Raw genomic sequence first — 22,226 nt, forward strand, 5'->3', positions numbered from 1 at the left:
AATAATGATAGTAAAGATGATCCATGACTTCAGAAAAAGAATGGAGACAAAGATTCAGAAGATACAAGAAATGTTTAACAAAGACCTAGAATAATTACAGAACAAACATTTAGAAGAATTAAAGAACAAACAGAGATGAACAATACAATAACTGAAATGAAAACTACACTAGAAGGAATCAATAGCAGAATAACTGAGGCAGAAGAACGGATAAGTGATCTGGAAGACAGAATGGTGGAATTCACTGCCACAGAACACATTAAGAAAGAAGAATGAAAAGAAATGAAGACAGCCTAATAGGTCTCAGTATTAAACGCAACAAAATTTGCATTATAGGGGTCCCAGAAGGAGAAGAGAGAGAGAAAGGACCCAAGAAAATATTTAGAGAGATTACAGTCAAAAATTTCCCTAACATGGGAAAGGAAATAGCCACCCAAGTCCAGGAAGAACAGAGAGTCCCAGGCAGGATAAACCCAAGGAGAAATACGCTGAGGCACATAGTAATTAAACTGACAAAAATTGAAGGCAAAGAAAAATTATTGAAAGCAACAAGGGAAAAACAACAAATAACATACAAGGGAACTCCCATAAGGCTAACAGCTGATTTCTCAGCAGACACTTTACAAGCAAGAAGGGAGTGGCATGATACATTTAAAGTGATGAAAGGGGAGAACCTACAACCAAGATTACTCTACCCAGCAAGGATCTCATTCAGATTCGACAGAGAAATCAAAACCTTTACAGACAAGCAAAAGCTAAGATAGTTCAGTACCACCAAACCAGCTCTATAACAAATACTAAAGGAACTTCTCTAAGTGGGAAACACAAGAGAAGAAAAGGACCTACAGAAACAAACCCATAACAATTAAAAACTGGTAATATGAATATACATATCGATAATTACCTTAAATGTGAATGCTCCAACCAAAGCTCCAACCAAAAGACACAGCCTCACTGAATGGATATGAAAACAAGACCAATATATATGCTGCCTACAAGAGACCCATTTCAGACCTAGGGACACATACAGGCTAAAAGTGAGGAGATGGAAAAAGATATTCCATGCAAATGGAAATCAGAAGAAAGCTGGAGTAGCTATACTCATATCAGGTAAAGTAGACTTTAAAATAAAGAATGTTACAAGAGACAAGGAAGGACACTACATAATGATCAAGGGATCAATCCAAGAAAACGATATAACAATTATAAATATATATGCACCCAACACAGGAACACCTCAATACATAAGGCAAGTGCTAACAGCTATAAAAGAGGAAATCAACAGTAACACAATAATAGTGGGGGAATTTAACACCTCACTTACACCAGTGGACAGATCATCCAGACAGAAAATTAATAAGGAAACACAAGCTTTAAATGACACAATAGATGGGATAGATTTAATAGATATTTATAGGACATTCCATCCAAAAAGAGCAGATTACACTTTCTTCTCAAGTGCACACGGAACATTCTCCAGGATAGATCACATCTTGGGTCACAAATAAAGCCTCAGTAATTTTAAGAAAATTGAAATCATATCAAGCATCTTTTCCGACCACAACGCTATGAGATTAGAAATCAATTACAGGGAAAAAAATGTAAAAAACACAAACACATGGAGGCTAAACAGTACGTTACTAAATAACCAAGAGATCACTGAAGAAATCAAAGAGGAAATAAAAAAATACGTAGAAACAAATGACAACAAAATCACAATGATCCAAAACCTATGGGATGCAGCAAAATCAGTGCTAAGAGGGAAGTTTATAGTAATACAATCCTACCTCAAGAAACAAGAAAAATCTCAAATAAATAATCTAACCTTACACCTAAAAGAAATAGAGAAAGAAGAACAAATAATACCCAAAGTTAGTAGAAGGAAAGAAATCATAAAGATCAGAGAAGAAATAAATGAAATAAAACCAAAGAAAACAATAGCAAAGATCAATAAAACTAAAAGCTGGTTCTTTGAGAAGATAAACAAAATTGATAAACCTTTAGCCAGACTCAACAAGGAAAAGAGGGAGAGGACTCATATCAATAAAATTAGAAATGAAAAAGGAGAAGTTACAACGTACACCACAGAAATACAAAGCATCCTAAGAGACTACTACAAGCAACTCTATGCTAATAAAATGGACAATCTGGAAGAAATGGACCAATTCTTACAAAGGTATAACCTTCCAAGACTGAACAAGGAAGAAGCAGAAAATATGAACAGACCAATCACAAGTAGTGAAATTGAAACTGTGATTAAAAATCTTCCAATAAACAAAAGTCCAGGGCCAGATGGCTTCACAGGTGAATTCTATCAAACATTTAGAGAAGAGCTAACACCCATCCGTCTCAAACTCTTCCAAAACACTGCATAGGAAGGAACACTCCCAAGCTCATTCTATGAGGCCACCATCACCCTGATACCAAAACCAGATAAAGATACTACAAAAAAAGAAAATTACAGACCAACATCACTAATGAATATAGATGCAAAAATCCTCATCAAAATACTAGCAAACAGAATCCAACAACACATTAAAAGGATCATACACCATGATCAAGTGGGATTTATCCCAGGGATGCAGGGATTCTTCAATATATGCAAATCAATCAATCTGATACACCATATTAACAAATTGAAGAATAAAAACCATATGATCATCTCAATAGATGCAGAAAAAGCTTTTGACAAAATTCAACACCCATTATGGTAAAAACTCTCCAGAAAGTGGGCATAGATGGAACCTACCTAAACATAATAAAGGCCATATATGACAAACCCACAGCAAACATCATTCTCAATGGTGAAAAACTGAAACCATTTCCTCTAAGATCAGGAACAAGACAAGAATGTCCACTCTCACCACTATTATTCAACACAGTTTTGGAAGTCCTAGCCACGGCAATCAGAGAAGAAAAAGAAAGAAAGGAATACAAATTGGAAAAGAAGACGTAAAACTGTCACTGTTTGCAGATGACCTGATACTATACCTAGAGAATCCTAAAGATGCCACCAGAAAACTACTAGAGCTAATCAATGAATTTGGTAAAGTTGTAGGATACAAAATTAATGCACAGAAATCTCTTGCATTCCTATACACTAACAATGAAAGATCAGAAAGAGAAATTAAGGAAACAATCCCAATCACCACTGCAACAAAAAGAACAAAATACCTAGGAATAAACCTACCTAAGGTGGTAAAAGACCTGTACTCAGAAAACTATAAGACACTGATGAAAGAAATCAAAGATGACACAAAGAGATGGAGAGATATACCATGTTCTTGGCTTGGAAGAATCAATATTGTGCAAATGACTATACTACCCAAAGCAATCTACAGATTCAATGCAATCCCTATCAAATTAGACTGGCATTTTTTACAGAACTAGAACAAAAAATGTTAAGATTTGTACAGAGACACAAAAGACCCCAAATAGCCAAAGCAATCCTGAGGGGAAAAAACAGAGATGGAGGAATCAGACTTGCTGACTTCAGACTATACTGCAAGCCTACAGTAATCAAGACAATATGGTACTGGCACAAAAACCCAAATATAGATCAATGGAACAGGATAGAAAGCCCAGAGATAAACCCACGCACCTACGGTCAACTAATCTATGACAAAGGAGGCATGGATATACAATGGAGAAAAGACAGTCTCTTCAATAAGTGATGCTGGGAAAACTGGACAGCTACATGTAAAAGAATGAAATTAGAACACTCCCTAACACCATACACAAAAATAAACTCAACATGGATTAGAGACCTAAGTGTAAGACTGGACACTATAAAACTCTCAGAGGAAAACATAGGAAGAACACTCTTTGACATAAATCACAGCAAGATCTTTTTTGATCCACCTGGAGCCTGTGCTCCGCAACAAGAGAAGCCACTGCAATGAGAAGCCTGCACACGGCAGCGAAGAGTAGCCCCCGTTCACCACAACCAGAGAAAGCCCGCACACAGCAACGAAGACCCAACGCAGCCAAAAATAAAAATAAATTAATTAATTTTAAATAAAAAAGAGTCATGTACCACAGTGTTCATTGCAGCACTATTTACAATAGCCAGGACATGGAAGCAACCTAAGTGTCCATCGACAGATGAATGGATAAAAAAGATGTGGCACATATATACAATGGAATATTACCCAACCATAGAAAGAAATGAAATTGAGTTATTTGTAGTGAGGTGGATGGACCTAGAGTCTGTCATACAGAGTAAAGTAAGTCAGAAAGAGAAAAATAAATACACATATATATGGAATCTAAAAAAAAAAAAAGGTTCTGAAGAACCTAGGGGCAGGACAGGAATAAAGACGCAGACATAGAGAATGGACTTGAGGACACGGGGAGTGGGAAGGGTAAGCTGGGATGAAGTGAGAGAGTGGCATGGACATATATACACTACCAAATGTAAAATAGCTAGCTAGTGAGAAGCAGCCGCATAGCACAGGGAGATCAGCTCAGTGCTTTGTGATCACCTAGAGGGGTGGGATAGGGAGGGTGGGAGGGAGATGCATGTGGGCGGGGATATAGGGATATATGTATACATATAGCTGATTCACTTTGTTATACAACAGCAACTAACACAACAATGTAAAGCAATTATACTCCAATAAAGATGTTAAAAAACAAAATAGGTGTTCTCTGACACACAATGAGATCTGAGACTCAAATGAAAACAGTCCCTGTTATTACACGTAGAGGTTTCTCCAGTGCTCAATGAGAGTGGAATGTGGCCGAACTTTTGTCAAACTCAGTATATTTATAGGCTTTTTCACTAATGAGAACTCTAGTGCTGTATGAAATGAAAGCTCTAAAGGAAGCTTTGCCACACTGGACACACACACACACACACACACACACACACACACACACACACACACACACATATATGTATGTATATATATATATATATATGGATTTCTCCTCAAGTATATTCTCTAAGGATGGCATGCCAACTGAAGCTCTTCCCAAACTCACGTGTATACAAATCCATTCCCCTGGGACTGCTTCTTTGAGACAAGAACATCTTAGGGGAAATCACTGGCACATTTTTCTTGGTGGTACCTTCTTTATCTTTCACTGCCTTCTTGTTGCTGAACTTTTTCCAGTTTGGATGCTGTGCAACACTTATTGACCTTTCTTGTAATGTTTCAGTATGCTCAGATACCCTGGAAATATTCTGCATCTAGACCTGAGAAAAAAATAAAGAATAACAGGCCTTATATTAGTTATTAGGAGAATCCAACATTTTTCTTCTGAAGAATTCAAAACAAAGGAAGAAAATCAAAATGATGTTTGGTCCACTTTCAACTGTTAAGTTCCAACTCTGTTTTTCTATTTTTTTTTTTAAAGAATTTATTCAGGTAGGAAGAAAGATCAACTGAGGTGGGCCTTTAGAGTGGTTAATTGTTTTAATGAGCAGTTTTCTTCTGAGGAAATTAGGCACCATTTTAAACTGCACTGAATTATCTTTAAGAAGAATATGTACAGTAAGTTTTCAAGCATCATAAGGGAGTAGAACAGTGATGTAATGTGTTTGCATTATCTGGGAGGAATAGTTGGGGTCGTGAGACCCAACTCGCTTCATTGTCAACTCTTATTAACCACATTCTTTTAAGAGAAGCACAATACTTGCTTTATTGCGTAAGTCATGCTTTGAAGGACATAAAAAGAAGATTCTGGAAGTTCTACAACCAGAATTTTTTTAAAAGCTAGGCTGAAATGAGACTTTAATATGCGATGTTAACCCATTCTCTAAAGTGGATCTACCAGAGCATCAACCAAATGACAACTTGTAGACCTGAAATCTCCTTCTCTCATAGTTTTTTGAAACAAAAGTAACGACTAAGTTAAAGTTTCCATACCATGAATCAAAATAAAAACTACCTTAAAATTTAAGATGTCAATTTAATTAACCATATTCAAATCTGGTTGTTTTTGTGGGTTTTAAACTGGAAGTGTATAAAAGCAGGTAAAAGGCTTGAAAGCTTAATCTTTCCCAGTCTTATCTTTTATTTTGCTTGACCAAACCTACTCATCATTCCTACTGCCACCATCTAACCCTAATTAGACACATACTATCCACTTTTAACTCTCAAATGGAGCAAGATTGAGTGCAATATAACCTACTGACACATTAATATTCTCTCTCTCTCTCCCTCTTCCTTCCTCCCTCCCTCCTCTCACTCTCTCTATCTCTCTCTCTCTCTCTCTCTCTCTCTCTCTCTCTCTCTCTCTCTCTCTCTCTCTCTCCCATACACACAATCACCCATCACTCACTCAGGTCAGGCCTACTGCTCTTATAACCAGGAGTCAGCCATCTTGAACCTGTATGAACAAGAGAAGGAGAACATAAAGAAATCTACAGAGGGGCTTCCCTGGTGGCACAGTGTTTAAGAATACACCTGCCAATGCAGGGGACACGGGTTTGAGCCCTGGTCAGGGAAGATTCCACATGCCGTGGAGCAACTAAGCCTGTGCGTCACAACAACTGAGCCTGCGCTCTAGAGCCCGCGAGCCACAACTACTGAGCCTGCGTGCTACAACTACTGAAGCCCCTGTACCTAGAGCCCGTGCTGCACAGCAAGAGAAGCCACCACAATAAGAAGCCCACGCACTGCAACGAAGAGTAGCCCCCGCTTACCACAACTAGAGAAAGCCCACGCACAGCAATGAAGACCCAACACAGCCAAAAATAAAAATAAATAAAATAAATAAATTTACATTTTAAAAAACAAGAAAGAAATCTACAGGGATTTCCCTGGTGGTCCAGTGGTAAAGAATCCGCCTTACAATGCAGGGGACAAGGGTTCAATCCCTGGTCAGGAAACTAAGATCCCACATGCCATGGGGCAACTAAGCCCACGTGCCACAACTAATGAACTCGCACACCTCAACCAGGGAGCCTGGTTGAGGTTCCATATATATGTGTATTTATTTTTCTCTTTCTGACTTACTTTACTCTGTATGACAGACTCTAGGTCCATCCACCTCACTACAGATAACTCAATTTCATTTCTCAATTTCATTGCATGCTGCAAACTACAGAGCCCAGGTGCTCTGGAACCTGCATGCTACAACTACAGAGCCCGGTGCCCTGGAGCCTGCGCGCCACAACTAGAGAAAGAAAATTGACCGCCACAACTAGCAAGAAGCTTGCATGCCACAAAGAAAGATCCTGCATGCTGCAACTAAGACCCAACACAGTCAAAAATAAATAAAATAAATAAATAAATAATTTGAATAAATAAATCGCTATTGGATAAAAGATAAATTAAAAAAAAGAAATCTACAAAGAGACAACCAAGTTGAATTAATTGAGCATGGTACCAGAAGCTGGGGATACAAAGGTGAGTACAATTAGATCATTGTACTGAAGAGGAAACAGACTCAAAGAGTCATGTGACTGACCCAAAGACATACGGCCAACAAGCAGAGCTGGAATTCAAACCTGGGTCTGACTGACTCCAAGGCCTGTACTCTTAAATACCATGCAGTAAGCCCTTCACATGACCACCTTCAAAGGACCTACAATCTAGTAAGTAGAAAGAGATTAATGAGTACTGCCATGTTGTTTTGTTCTGAGAAAAGGAGTGGGACATAGGAAAGGAAACTCATCCATCCTGGGCAGGAGAGAAGAACTGTTAAAGCTTCTTGGAAGATGTGTTCCTCTAGCTGAGTTGTGAAAGACCACTGTAGTAAGGCAAGGATTAAGGGAAAGGGCATTCTAGGCAAAGAGAACAACACAGAGAAAAACAAAATAGTAATATAGTCAGGGAACTGCAAATTTCATATTTGTGAATCATCAAGTCAGGAAGAGCACAGAGGAAGATAAAGCTGTTGAGGTAAACAGGAGTCAGATTAGGGGAGGGGAGAAGCGGGTGCGTGGAATGCCAAGTAAGGAGTTGCCAACTGAAGGGCTTAAAATGGGAGATGTGGTAAGACCTGTGGTTGGTGACAGCCACTCTGGTGGTGGTGAACTGGATGCCCTAGAAGGGGAGTGAGATTGGCAGCCAGGAGGCCAGACAGAAGTAAAGCAATAACAACTTTTGTGTGCTCTTTGACTAGGCGGGCTCATCCTTCTACACAAGGACATGGTGGGAAGTGGTCCCAGAAATAACAGAGCAGCACAGAGGCCAGTTCAGAAGTATGCCAAATGGGACAAATGATACTACATCCCAAATACACCACAGGTGACCTTGACTCCTCAGACTTATGACCTTTGGCTTAGCTACAATTTAAGGAAAGATCCTAAGAGTATTCTATAGTTTTTCTAGACTGCAGATAGTTCAAAGTTAAGGACTATTATCTTATTCGTCTCTGTAGATCCCACACTATTCACTATACACACAGTGGCTTACACATAATAAGTGCTCTGTAAATGTTTCTTTTAAATCCTTTCATCCTACAATTGAGTGCTTTCTATACACCATGTTCTAGGGACTAAGGAAACAGATTAGGACCATACTCTCATGGAGCTTATTTTCTAGTCTGGGAAACAGACAATAAGCAAGTAAACAAATATATAATATTTTCAAGAAGTGATACTACTTAATACGGGGATAGAGTAATAAAGGCTCTATTTTATTATAGATAAGGTAATCAGAAAAGGCCTCTCTGATGAAATGAATATTTGAGTAAAGCCGTGAACAAGTTACCTGAAAAAGAGTATTCCAGGCAGAGGGAGTGTGCATGGCATGTTTATGAAATAGCAATAAAGCCAGGGTAGCTAGAGTAGAGTGACCATAAGGAAGAGGGTAGGAGGTGAGATTAGAGAGGTAACTGGGGATCAGGTGATGCAGGGACTTAGAGGGGAATTATTTTAAGCATAATAGAAGATGAAATGTCACTTCTTTATGGTGCATCCCATTCTCAAGGAATGCAAGTGAAGTAGTATTAGTCATAAACAATCCTAGAGGTAAATCTACTGTCCAAAGGCATTGCAAAGCATTCTTCTTTTTTTTTTTTTCTTTTTGTGGCTGCATTGGGTCTTCATTGCTGTGGGCGGGCTTTCTTTAGTTGCAACGAGCAGGGGCTACTCTTCTTTGCAGTGCACAGGCTTCTCATTGCTGTGGCTTCTCCTGTTGCACAGCATGGGCTCTAGGCATGCAGGCTCATAGTTGCTGCACGCAAGCTCAGTAGTTGCGGCATGAGAGCCCTGTAGTTGCGGCACACAGGCCCTAGAGCACACGGGCTTCAGTAGTTGCAGCACGTGGGCCCTAGAGCACATGGGCTTCAGTAGTTGTGGAGCATGGGCTCAGTAGTTGTGGCACACACGCTCTAGGGTGCACAGGCTTCAGTAGCTGTGGCGAGCATTCTTTAAATAAGCTTGGTTATTAGATTATCTATTATTTGGAAATCTATCCACCACCACCCCCTATTGCATTGCCTCCAATAAGACAATTTAGAATAGACTAGGGGAATAAAAAACGATTGCTGAATTTACAGTTCAAAAATATCTTTTGAAAGGTAATATTTCTGTTCTAGCCCAGTCAATCCATTAAGGCATGCTTTACAAAAAAAAAAAAATGCTAAGGCTTTTTCTTCCCCAGTCATGCAGGGTTCTACTTCTTATTACACATCAATGGGTCCCTCCTGACCACTGTCTCCATGAGATTAACTCTTCAAACCTCAGATTCCTTCCATCGCTCAATAGGCAGCAGAATTAAGTCAATTTGGGTTGCATGACATTCCATGATTCTGGAGCATTTGGTATAAAAGATCTGCAAGTGATTCTAGTCCAAGCAGTGTGTATAAATGCTAAGAGATTGCCCTGGAATGAGATGACGATTAATAGACATTTCTCACACAATGATGAAGGCCAAGCATGGAGCAGTCTGTGTTACTAAATCCCCTATGAGCATGGTTTTCCCTGCAACACCTTCTAGTGTCACAAAGTGACAAAACAGCAAGATACAAAAGAAATGGCTTGGGTCAGAACAAGAGGAGAGGGAGCTTGGGAGTGGAAAGAAGAACATGGAACAGAGGGAGATATGAAGAGGCAAAGTACTTTGGAATGAGCTGAGGGAAGGATGAGAATGAGCAGAGGAACACACATGAAGGTAGGACAGAGATTGATGCCATCCTCCACTGTTGCTTACCTGCATGTCTGTGTCCTCCTGGACTGGATCCCCAGTATCTAGGTGGTTTCCGGCTAGTGCATCCCCAGCACGGAGCCCCCAGAGCCCTGCTCACAGCCAGCACTAAACTGTTTGTGGAGGTACAAGAAGAAAAGGATTGCTCTCTTCCCCCACTTGCACCATATATTTTTCTGACTTCTATAAAACCTAGTTCTGCGAATTCTTTTTTTTCTACCCAGTTTCTTTCATTTCCCCCTCTCTGTCGTATAAGTCAGCTCATGTGTGCACCCTCTGTTCTATAACCAAAATGTGAGGCCAGAGACAAACTGACAGGACCAAAGAGGGACCATCTATGACCAAGGTTGCCCAACAGACTTAAGAAGAGAGACTACACAGAGGTGGAATCAGAAAAGAGGCAATTGCAATATCAGAAGAGGAACAAAAAAGAAGTGAGCTGCAAGGCTGCTGAAGTGGAAAACTCAGATCTTCTTGTGCCTACAAACATTTGCTGTGACAGCCTTTTCTTGGGGCCGTTGGCATGCCTCATGGGCTAAGGGCAGTGTTAAGATGGGCTCTGTCTAGGACAGAGACAAGAAAATGTACTCACGGGAGAAAGAAGGATGAAGGAGGATTCCAGGGCCTGGATGTGAGGAAGATAGCCGAGACAAGGAACTTAAGACCAGTTGGAGCCAGCTTGGAATTGTAAAAGGGATCTGCATGTGATGGGAGCTTATAAAGGGGGAAGCCTCAAGCATGGAACAAATTGAAGGCCCCTGAAGGCAGACAGAAAGAGCGAGGTCTCACCCAAAAGAAATAGCAGAACAAAGCCACCCGATTCCCCTGTGCAAGCAGCTTCCCTGTACCCACTGGACTCCAAGATTTCTCTCTAAAAGACTGGACCCTGGTGCCCGGAACTACAACACCCATAGTGCCCCACGCGCAGGCCGATTGACTCACCCTCTTCTGATTCCCCACTAGCCAATGGGCTTCGCCAATTTCCTCTGCCGCCGGAAAAGCCGCGAGAGAAGAGGGTGCTTCCGGTCCCGTGTTCTCTTTGCCCCTCGGGGAATCCAAAGGTGCAGTGTTTACGGCCAGACCGTAAGGCAGCGGTCCTAGGTGTAAGGAAGGGGTCGTCCATGGCATGGGTACTGCTAACCGAACGTGGGCTGCTTAGGCTGACGGATAGTGCCAACCCTCTCCTTTTACGTTCCTTCCCCACCTCTTCCGGGGCTGGCCTAGGACCTGCAGCACATGCGCACTGTCCCACCGATTCCGGGGCCGGCCTCGTACCGGTAGCACGTACTCACTTCTTTACCTTCGCCGCGGCGGGCCTCGGACTTGCAGCACGTGCACACCTAGAGGAAGACCCGACAGTCAATCTGGTTGTTTACGTTGCTGTGCTCAGGGCATTGTAGTTTGGGTAATGCTGTCCTTTTTTTCATTTTCTTTCTCTTGTTTAACATCGGGAAGCAGCAATGAAGTGTTACTAAAAGATCCCCCCCCAAAAAAAAAATCCCTAAAGCTGGAGTTGAAATTTGCGCTTTGTAACAAATCAGCTGTGGGGTATTGGGCAAGTCAGTTAATCTTCCGTTAGGACCTACTGGTCTGTGAAAACTGGGTGACATTTGAGACTCAGCCTGTCTCTTCACGCTGCTGGGAGGGCTGTTTGCAAACTGTTGGTGCCCACAGCCCTCCAGGTCCCCGTAGGACAGCCAAGCTGCCTCCTAAGCGTAGTGCCCCAGAGAACCAAATGATCCAGCTGAGCACTGGTCCAGCATCATCGAATGAAGTGAAAGAAAGGAACTGGAAATGGGACAGCATTTGGGGGGTCAGCTGGAAGGAGAAGTGGGGAAAGAGAAGTTTTGTTGGGTTTTCCCCTCTACCAGCAATTCCTGATAATTCTCTACCTGAATATCATCCCATCTGACCCCTTTTCTCCATCCCTACTGTCATTCACAGATCAAGATCGTCTCTTGCTTAAATGATTTCTCCATCTCCAGTTCCCACCCCACCACTTGTGGGATTATTCTAAAGTGCAAATGTGATCATTACAATGTGTCATGACTTCCCTGTGCCCCTAAAATAAGGTACCAACACCTTAACAAGGGTTTCATTGCCTGGCCTCTTCCTGCTCCTCCAGCCTTGTCTCACTCTGTGTTCCAATCACTTTCAAATACTACGTTCTTTTTTTTTTTTTTAATCTTCAAAATGTTTTCCTTTTATTGTGATGAAATACACATAACATAAAATTTACGACTTTAAACACTTTTAAGTGTACACTTCAGTGGCATTAATGACATGCACATTGTTGTGCAACCGTCACCACGGTCTGTCTCCAGAACTTTTTCATCTTTCCAAACTGAAACTCTGAACTCTTTGAACAATAACTCCCCATCCCTCCATTGCTTCCAGCCCCTGGCAACCACCATTCTACTTTTCTGTCTCTATTAACTTGACTACCCTAGGTACCTCGTGTAAGTGGAATCACACAGTAGTTGTCCTTTTGTGACTGGCTTATTTCAGTAAGCATAATATCCTCAAGGTTGTACTTTAACACAAGAGGCTGCTTCTTACCTCAAGGCCTTTTTGCCTGTGGAAACAATGTAATAAGCATTCTGAACTCTGCTGAACACAGTCCTGGCTTGCTTTTAAGTGATGCCATCCGCCATACTCTGTCAGTTCTCCCTTTTCGGCTCTGAAAGATTCTGTAGCTTTCTGTTAGCTTAGTTATTAGAAGTCCAGCCTAGTGTAGTTAGTCCACTTTAAAACTTCAGTCTCACATCAAGTTTACATTCCTTCCTTCCCCTCAGCACCAGACAGTCTTCAGCGTGGGACTCAGTTTGGGGAACTGGTGCATTCTGTCCTTCAATAGAACTCTCTTTTTTGCTAATTTAAGCTACTTGTTGTGTTGGGACCTGGAAGAGGGTCTGGGACGAAGGGCAAAACATCCTTTTACCTAACTGGGCATGTCATGGCAATCATCAGTTGGTGGTTTGCCTCTCAGGCTAAAGCTGACTGATGGTGGATACCTTCCATTTGGAAGGTGCCCAAATGCTAACTCTTATGGGCACATGGATTAGTTTCCTGGGAGCTCTCTCCATCGCACAGTCCCCTGATGGGACATCTGCTCCAGCCTAACTGCTTCCCACGAGGCCTCAGGTCCTGCCTTTGGCTGTATAACTAAGCTCCCCTGGCTACTGGTTTTCTTGGGAGGAGGACCAGCAAGATGGCTCCAGCTGTGTCGATTTTCACACTGTTCCTTTGACTTACAGGAAACTCACATGTCCCTGCTAAACCACATTGCAGGAGTGACAACCCTTTTTCCCCGTCAACCCTCACTCCTTATTCCAACGATCACAGAGAACAGATCAGCAAGCTCAACAGCAGATATCCAGCCACCGACTGAGATGCAGTCTGTCCTTGCCAACCCATCAATTTCTATGAGTGGTTCCCTCGGAGACCCCTCGCTCGGGGGAGGTGAGGACAAAACGCACAGCACTCAATCCCTTGGCTGGTGACAGACACATGATTCCATCAATCCCTTTTCCCTTTCCACCTCCACACCATCTTCTGTTTATTTCCTGGGGAGGTAGAGGATGGGGTACTGGGCTATGGTTTGGGATAGCAGAACTGACTTGCCACCTCTTCATGGTACCTGTTGGTTTGGCAGAATAGCTGACAATTCCAGGGTACCGAATGAGTCCTACTTAACGTCCTGCAACAAAAACGCCATCTCGGGCTTCCCTGGTGGCGCAGTGGTTGAGAGTCCGCCTGCCGGTGCAGGGGACACGGGTTCGTGCCCCGGTCCAGGAGGATCCCACATGCCGCGGAGCGGCTGGGCCCGTGAGCCATGGCCGCTGAGCCTGTGCATTCGGAGCCTGTGCTCCGCAACGGGAGAGGCCACAACAGTGAGAGGCCTGCGTACCGCAAAAAAAAAGGACCGTTCTCGGTCCTTTGCCGAGAACGCTTGTCAAACACCTCACACCTTCTCTTTTCTTCCCTTTGTCTGTGACTAGTTCCTTCTCATGTTTTATGTAACAACATAGATAGCATCGCTGCGGGAAGAAATCTTAACACTGCCAAGCCTTAGGCAGGACACTGATCTATCACTTCCAAAGGTCCCCTTGCCTCCCTTATAACACTTAGTATGTTGTGTTCTAAATGACTCTTGATAGTATATCTTCCCCATGAGACCAAGCCCCACAGGGGCTGGGACAGTGTCAGTTTTGCTCATCTTTGTCTCATAATGCCTCACACACAGATAGCACTAGATACATGAATGAAGGATTCCTAGGCTTTGGCGAAGAGTCTGTGTGATTTGAAAGAGCCTAGGGTCCCGCTGACATGCCATTGTCCCTGCTACCTCTACGTGCCTGAGAACCGTTGTGCTCTACTCCTACTTTACATATCAGGTTATGTTGTTAGAACATCTCTGAAACATCTGAAGTGCTGTATTAGAAGCTGCACTTTTATAAATTAGTTTTATTCGATCAACCTGCCCTGTAAGCATTTGCAAAGTTTGCAAGAGAGGAAATTGTGAGACAGCCAAGGATGGGGGATTACCCTAAACTTCGGATCCGTTCCTCACAAGCCCAGAATCCCTTTCCCAGTTGTTTAGAAGTTTGACTTCATCCAGTAGGAGCTCCCTTCCCACTATTTCTCTGTGATGGAATGGAAAGGATTGCTTCTCCTGTGACTGCACTGCAGCCTCTGGCTGCAACATTCCTTCATTCATTTGTTCAACAAAATATTTTTAACTGACCTAGAAGGGCGGAGGGAGCTTTAATGTATGTCTAACCAGGGCCATTCAGGCTACTGGCAACAGGATGAAGGATGAACAGCTTTCCAAAATAAGCATATTCCTGTGCTCGGACACTAGGTAGAGTTCTCAGGAGCTGGAGCCACTCCTTCCTTCTCCCCTTTTCCTTCCTGTCCACCCCCCCACCAATGGAGCAGAAAGGAAGAGCTGTGCCACAGGCCTGTGGAAAAATGCCCCTTGGCTCTCAGAGCCCTGGCATGAAATAAGATATCGTTCTTAGGAAGCAGTCCCAGACAAAAGATCCTCCTAATGTCTCCTGCCCTGAATTGTATGCTCTCTGTTTTAAAATGGGGGCAGCATTTTGTCTGAAGAGCCAAATTCCTGGATTAGCTGAAACATGAATTTATCCAGAATATCACATTTATCCATTTATCCAACAAATATTTGTGGAGCAGCATTTATATGCTAGTTGCTGGGGACACTAGAGTGAAGACACAATTCCTGCTCTCAAGGTACAATCTAGTGAGGGAAAAAAACAATTTCAGCACCAGGAACCATGACAGAGCTTTGCATCTATGGCCTGGAGATGGTGGAGGTTAGGGACAGCTTCCCAGGGGAAATAACACTGGCTTAGCCTTAAAGTAGAAATTGACCAAGCAGGAAGGGAGAGGGGAGAGGTGCAGGATTGTGGGCAGAAAAATCACGAAGTACAGAGGCCAGGAAATAACAGAAGCAAACCCTTGCTGAACACTGTCGGATGCCACTCTAAGAGCTCGACAAGCGTTACATCATTTGATTCTCAGAACAACTGTTTGAAATACATAGTATGCCTATTTGATAGATGAAGAGGTTAAGGTATAAGGTATAGATAAGGCAGGGAGAGGTGAAGTAAATATATTGAACAAGATCACAGTTTACTTTTTCTTTTAAACAATTACTTTTATTTTTCCTTTTTTTTCTTTTTTTTTTTTTTTGCGGTACGCGGTCCTCTCACTGTTGCGGCCTCTCCTGTTGCGGAGCACAGACTCCAGACGCGCAGGCTCAGCGGCCATGGCTCACGGGCCCAGCCGCTCCACAGCATGTGGGATCTTCCCAGACCGGGGCACGAACCCATGTCCCCCGCATCAGCAGGCGGACTCTCAACCACCGCGCCACCAGGGAAGCCCTATTTTTTGTTTTATCTTTTCTTTTTTTTTAAGGTTGTGCTGGTTCTTAGTTCCAGCTCATGGGCTCCTTAGTTGCGACTCGCAGGCTCTTTAGTTGTGGTATGCAAACTCTTAGTTGTGGCATGCATGTGGGATCCAGTACCCTGACCAGGGATCAAACCCGGGCCCCCTCTATTTGGAGCTCAGTCTTAACCACTGCACCACCAGGTAAGTCCCAATCACAGTTTACTTAATAAGTGATGAAGCCAAGACTCAAACCAGGAAGTTTGAGTCCAGAACCGCTGTCCTCCACCACTTTGCTACCTGCTACTTCAGTTTGATGAAAGTTGTCTTTCATAAAGGAGTATAATGTGCATGGGAAAGCATGAAAGGAAAAGAAACTAGGCAAGTAGGCATGGAAGGACAAAGTGAATGAAGAGTTTATATACCACATGGTGACATTTGGACTTTAAGATAACAGGGATCCAAATGATGGATTTTCAGGAGTAAAATGGTCTGACTTATTTATATATATTACTCTGTTAACATGAAGTAGGATAGATTATAAAGGCGTAGGACTACTAGAAGTAAGAAGAACATTGTAAATCAACTATACTTCAATTTAAAACAAAAGAAGAAGTAAGAAGACCAATTGTTAAACTGTTGCAGTGATCCAGGCAAGAACGAATAAGTACCAGGAAATAAAAGTTTGAACTAAGGTAGAAGCAATGATTATAAAGAGGAGGGGATGTGATTCAGAAGTGGGATTGACAGTATTGAAACTAATTGCAGGGACTCAGGAAGAAAGAGTGTTTTCTCATGACTCCCAGGTTTCTTATTTCAGAGACTGAGTGTAGAGGAGAAGCAGGCTTGAAAGGAAAGATAATTAGAAAGAATTTGGATGTGAGGGTTTGAGATGCTCATAGTAACGTTGAATAGTCAACTAGGCAAGACAGTGGGCCATTACATTTAGGAGTGTGGGGTAAGGAATGAGATCTGGGCAAAGATACAGATTGGAGAGCCATTGACAACAGGTTGTCACTGAAACCATGAGAATGGACGAAATCACTCAGAGAGGATTTCAGAAGATAAAGAGACTAAGAGACTGAGGGTGGACTCTAGGGAAACACCAAGCAAATAAAAAGGCAACGGGATGCAAGGGGACTAAGGAGACGCCGAGGTAGGAGGGAAATTGTGCAGGTGTCTACCAAAACTAAGGGAAGCAAAGGGTTTCAAGAAAGAGGAATTGGTCAGTTCTGAAATGTCAGGACAGAATTTGAAAAGTGTTCATACATTTGGGATGAAGAGGTGGTTGTTGGCTCTGGGGAAAAATGATTCATCGGTAGAGATGAATACCAGATCAAAGTGGGGTTAGAAGCAAGTGCAGGATGAAGGAGGTGGAAAGGGCCTTTCTCAAGAAACGACTTTGATGGAAAGGAGAGACAACACACATTGAGGAAGGGATTTTTCCTGTCTCCCTTTCTTTCTTTCCTTCTTTCTTTCTTTCTTTTCTTTCTTTCTTCTTTCCTTCCTTCCTTCCTTCCTTCCTTCCTTCCTTCCTTCCTTCCTTCCTTCCTTCCTTCCTTCCTTTTAAAGATAAGAGAGATGGGGCTTCCCTGATGGCGCAGTGGTTAAGAATCCACCTGCCAATGCAGGGGACACAGGTTCGAGCCCTGGTCCAGGAAGATCCCACATGCCACAGAGCAACTAAGCCCATGCGCCACAACTACTGAGCCTGCGCTCTAGAGCCCACGAGCCACAAGTACTGAAGCCCACATGCCCGTGCTCTGCAACAAGAGAAGCCACCACAATGAGAAGCCTGCGCACTGCAATGAAGAGTAGCTGCCACTTGCCGCAACTAGAGAAAGCCTGTGCGCAGCAATGAAGACCCAACGCGGCCAAAAAGAAAAAAATATGTAAATAAATTTAAAAAAAAATAAAGATAAGAGAGACTTAGCTTGGAGTATTAGTTTCCTATTGTGGCTGTAACAAATTACTAAAAACTTCATGCCTTAAAAGTACATAAATTTATTATCTTAAGTTCTGGAAATCAGAGGTCTTAAAATGGGTGGGCAAGGCTGCATTACTTTTGAAGGATCTAGGAAAGAATCTGTTTATTTGCCTTTTCTAGCTTCTAGAGGCTGCCTGTATTCTTTGGTTTGTGGCCCCCTTCCTCCATATTCAAAGCCAGCAATAGAGCATCTTCCAATCTCTGTCTCTCGATCTCTCTCTCTCCCTATCTCTCTCTCTGTCTCTGCTTCTGTTGTCACATTGCTTTCTGTCTGACTTCTAAAAGGATGCTTGTGACTACATCTGGCCCACCCAGATAATCCAGGATAATTTCCCCATTTCAAAATCCTTAACTTAATCATATCTTCAAAGTCCCTTTTACCATGTATGATAACATATCTATATATTCCTGAGGATTAGGATGGGATATCTCTGGGGAGACATTACACAGCCCATCACTTGTAGTATCTGCCTGGCACATAGTGCTCAAAATAGTATTACTGACAATAATACTTAAATTTATATGCTGAAGAGAAAGAACCATCAGAAAGACATTACAAACATAGGAGAGAGAGAGAGAGAGAGAGAGACCTTGAGAGAGAGAAAGCAAGAACCCTTAGGCCAAAAGGGATGTGTCCAGAACACAACTGGAGGGAGGAACATTGTGGGTCCCGGACATTGAGATAATATATACATACCTGGCAAAATGTTTAATATATCATTCAGTACATATTTGTTTTCCTCCTCTATTCCTTCAAGTGTGCCTACACCGGTGAAGGCCCATGGTATTATCATTATTTCAGCCTGACAACCCCACCACATGCGATCACGTAAGCTCCCCCAAATTTCACCTCTGATTTATCGTTGTTTCTTCCATACATTCTGGCTTAGTGTCTTTTGCAAAATAGATGCTCAAATGTTTGGGGATAAACAAATAAATGAATTAATGAAAGAACAAGTGAACAAACTTCAAAGGCTGGGAGAATATTGATTTAGGGTGATCAGAATGTAGCAGCTTCCAACAGTGAAGACTTCTGCACAAAGGCCTGAAAGGAGTGAGCTTAAAGAACAGAAAGGGAGGGCTTCCCTGGTGGCACAGTGGTTGAGAGTCCACCTGCCGATGCAGGGGACACGGGTTCATGCCCAGGTCCGGGAAGATCCCACATGCCTCAGAGCAGCTGGGCCTGTGAGCCATGGCCGCTGAGCCTGCGCGTCCAGAGCCTGTGCTCCTCAATGGCCCCTGAGCCTGCACGTCCAGACGGGAGAGGCCACAACAGTGAGAGGCCCGCATACTGCAAAAAAACAAACAAACAAAAGAACAGAAAGGGAGGTTTTGCAGGTGGAAAGGATTCTTCAGAGGTGGAAAAGGGGAAGATGGGAGTGCAAGATGGTATGTGGGGGTCAAGTTTTCCCCCTTGAGTTTAAACACTGGCTGAGCTGATTGAGCCGGTAATCAGTAGAGGGTATTACAAGACCCAAGAATGAGTTTGTACTGATACAAGATAAACTAAGAATTGCTCTAGGATTCTGAAAGATTTAATAACAGCACTACAATAGGAAGAGCCTTGGAATAAAAAAAGCACTAGGTTGGACTTTTTTTTTTTAAGTTAAATGCCTGGTTCTAGAACTAATTTCTGCATGACCTTGGGCAAATTACACAATCTCTTTGAGCCTCAGTTGCCTGAAAGGATTAAGCCAGCTGATGCAGTTTAAAAAGCCCAGAAACTGGTGTAAAGAAAGAAATAATACAATAAATTATTGCTATTACTGTCTCTCAGAGTTATGTTTTAAATAAAATAACATGTCAAAGCACCAAGGATAGTGTCTTAACAGAGGCTCAGTGAAGTTTAATTTCCTCTCTTCCATATTGGAAATTTAAACTAAATGCTCTGCATAAAAATTTTAAACTAAATGCTCTCTGTAAAGAGGGAATGAGAGGCTCTGGAAGCAGGGAAGCTCTTGAGATTCTGTTACCATCATCTAGATGAGAAGATTCATATAGTAGTCAGGGGTCTCCAGAGAAACAGAACTAACAGGACTCTGTGTGTGTGTGTGTGTGTGTGTGTGTGTGTGTGTTATAGGAATTGGCTCACTTGATGACGGAGGCCCCAAAGTCTCATGATTTGCCACCTGCAAGCTGTCAGTCCAGGGAAGCTGGTGGTTTAATCCAGTCCAAGTCCAAAAGCCTGACAACCAGGAGCACCAGGAGAGCTGGAGTACCAGCTCTAGGCACGTGGGCTTCAGTAGTTGTGGCGTGTGGGCTCAGTAGTTGTGGCTCATGGGCTCTAGAGCACAGGCTCAGTAGTTGTGGTGCACAGGCTTATTTGCTCCACAGCATGTGGGATCTTCTTGGACCAGGGCTCGAACCCGTGTCCCCTACACTGGCAGGCAGATTCTTAACCACTGCCCCACCAGGGAAGTCCCCTTTCTGTTGTTTTCACTTTGTGGTAATTTGATACAACAGCTCCAGGAAACTAATACAGGAACCTCACAGGTCATCTAGTCCAACTCCTTCATCTAACAGGTGAGGAAGCTGAGGCTTGAAGAAGGAAAGTGACCAAGGTCGCATAGTTATTGGCACAGTAAGTAAAGGACTGGGATTCTGGTTTCTCCGCTGCATTGGGACTGGGAAGTCTTAGCCACCGGACCACCAGGGAAGTCCCAATACCATGTTCTACTTTGTTTTTTTTCCTTACGCTTCCAGACATCACCATCCAGGTCATCAGATGGTGGCCCAGCCAGTGGTAAACTCTTCCTCAACACTGTGGTGGGTGACACAGTGGAGTTTCCCCTGGAGATACTGGAGGGAGCTCAAACTGCCTGGCCCTTTGTGACTTGTTTCTGGGCCCTGCCTCTCAAGGAACAAATGAAGGACAATTCAATCTGATATCTTTGGCAGTTGGTTCAGAAAATGATGAGTTGCTTGGCCATTTTCTGCAAGTCAGCAACATAACTGGGGAGCATAAAGGAAACCGCTAGGTCCAGAGTTTCATCAATAAAGTGAGTTAGGGCTTCCCTGGTGGCGCAGTGGTTGAGAGTCTGCCTGCCGATGCAGGGGACACGGGTTCGTGCCCCGGTCCGGGAGGATCCCACATGCCGCGGAGCGGCTGGGCCCGTGATCCATGGCCGCTGAGCCTGCGCGTCCGGAGCCTGTGCTCCGCAACGGGAGAGGCCACAGCAGTGAGAGGCCCGCGTACGGCAAAAAAAATAAAATAAAATAAAGTGAGTTAGTGTTACCAATCAAACCACAGCCCCAGGTGAAGCATCAGACTAGAGAAGGATAAAAGAGTAGAAAAGATAAGAGATTGAGAAGTCCAGTCTGATTCAGGAGATAAGACCAATATGCCTGAAACAAGGAATTATAAAAGACACAGAAAAGAATCCTAATGGTTATGGGATTTCTTTTGAGAGGGATGAAAATATTCTCAGATTATATTGTGATGTTGTTTGAAGAATCCTGTGAATTTACAAAAAACAAACAAAAAACACACTGAACTGTACGGGGTTTTTTTTTTTGGCCACATCACACAACTTGTGGGATCTCTGTTCCCTGACCAGGGATTCAACTCAGGCCATGGCAGTGAAAGCCCAGAATCCTAACCACTAGGCCACCAGGGAACTCCCCTGAACTATATACTTTAAATGGGTAAATTGTACAGCATGTGAATTATACCTCAATAAAAGACGTTTAATTTTTTTTTTTAAAAAGACACAGTTGTAGTGGACTAGGAGAGGAGAAACCAGAATCCCAGTCCTTTACTTACTGTGCCAATAACTATGCGACCTTGGTCACTTTCCTTCTTCAAGCCTCAGCTTCCTCACCTGTTAGATGAAGGAGTTGGACTAGATGACCTGTGAGGTTCCTGTATTAGTTTCCTGGAGCTGTTGTATCAAATTACCACAAAGTGAAAACAACAGAAAGGGGACTTCCCTGGTGGGGCAGTGGTTAAGAATCTGCCTGCCAGTGTAGGGGACACGGGTTCGAGCCCTGGTCCAAGAAGATCCCACATGCTGTGGAGCAAATAAGCCTGTGCACCACAACTACTGAGCCTGTGCTCTAGAGCCCATGAGCCACAACTACTGAGCCCACACGCCACAACTACTGAAGCCCACGTGCCTAGAGCTGGTACTCCACAGCAAGAGAAGCCGCTGCAATGAGAAGCCCGTGTACCCCAACGAAGAGTAGCCCCCGCTCGCCGCAACTAGAGAAAGACCGCCCGCAGC

General features: G+C 43.1%; 2 long non-coding RNA genes across 3 annotated transcripts; one reads left to right on the top strand and one right to left on the bottom strand.

Moving 5' to 3' along the window:
• Positions 1–4,992: 4,992 nt before the first annotated feature.
• LOC141278937 (uncharacterized) lies at positions 4,993–11,358 on the bottom strand. The gene is made up of 3 exons (XR_012332368.1): positions 11,046–11,358; positions 10,110–10,216; positions 4,993–5,200 (listed from the first exon to the last, which is right to left on the bottom strand). It is a non-coding gene; the product is annotated as an uncharacterized lncRNA (long non-coding RNA).
• On the top strand, positions 11,351–20,373 carry LOC117312384 (uncharacterized). 2 transcript variants are annotated; one of them, XR_004526640.2, is made up of 4 exons: positions 11,354–11,508; positions 12,048–12,175; positions 13,361–13,565; positions 18,762–20,373. It is a non-coding gene; the product is annotated as an uncharacterized lncRNA (long non-coding RNA). The 2 variants fall into 2 exon arrangements; XR_012332364.1 differs by having other exon boundaries at positions 11,351–11,508; positions 12,048–13,565.
• Positions 20,374–22,226: the final 1,853 nt, after the last annotated feature.

The sequence above is a fragment of the Tursiops truncatus genome, chromosome 1 (genome assembly GCF_011762595.2).
Source record: "Tursiops truncatus isolate mTurTru1 chromosome 1, mTurTru1.mat.Y, whole genome shotgun sequence".
Lineage (NCBI taxonomy): Eukaryota > Metazoa > Chordata > Mammalia > Artiodactyla > Delphinidae > Tursiops > Tursiops truncatus.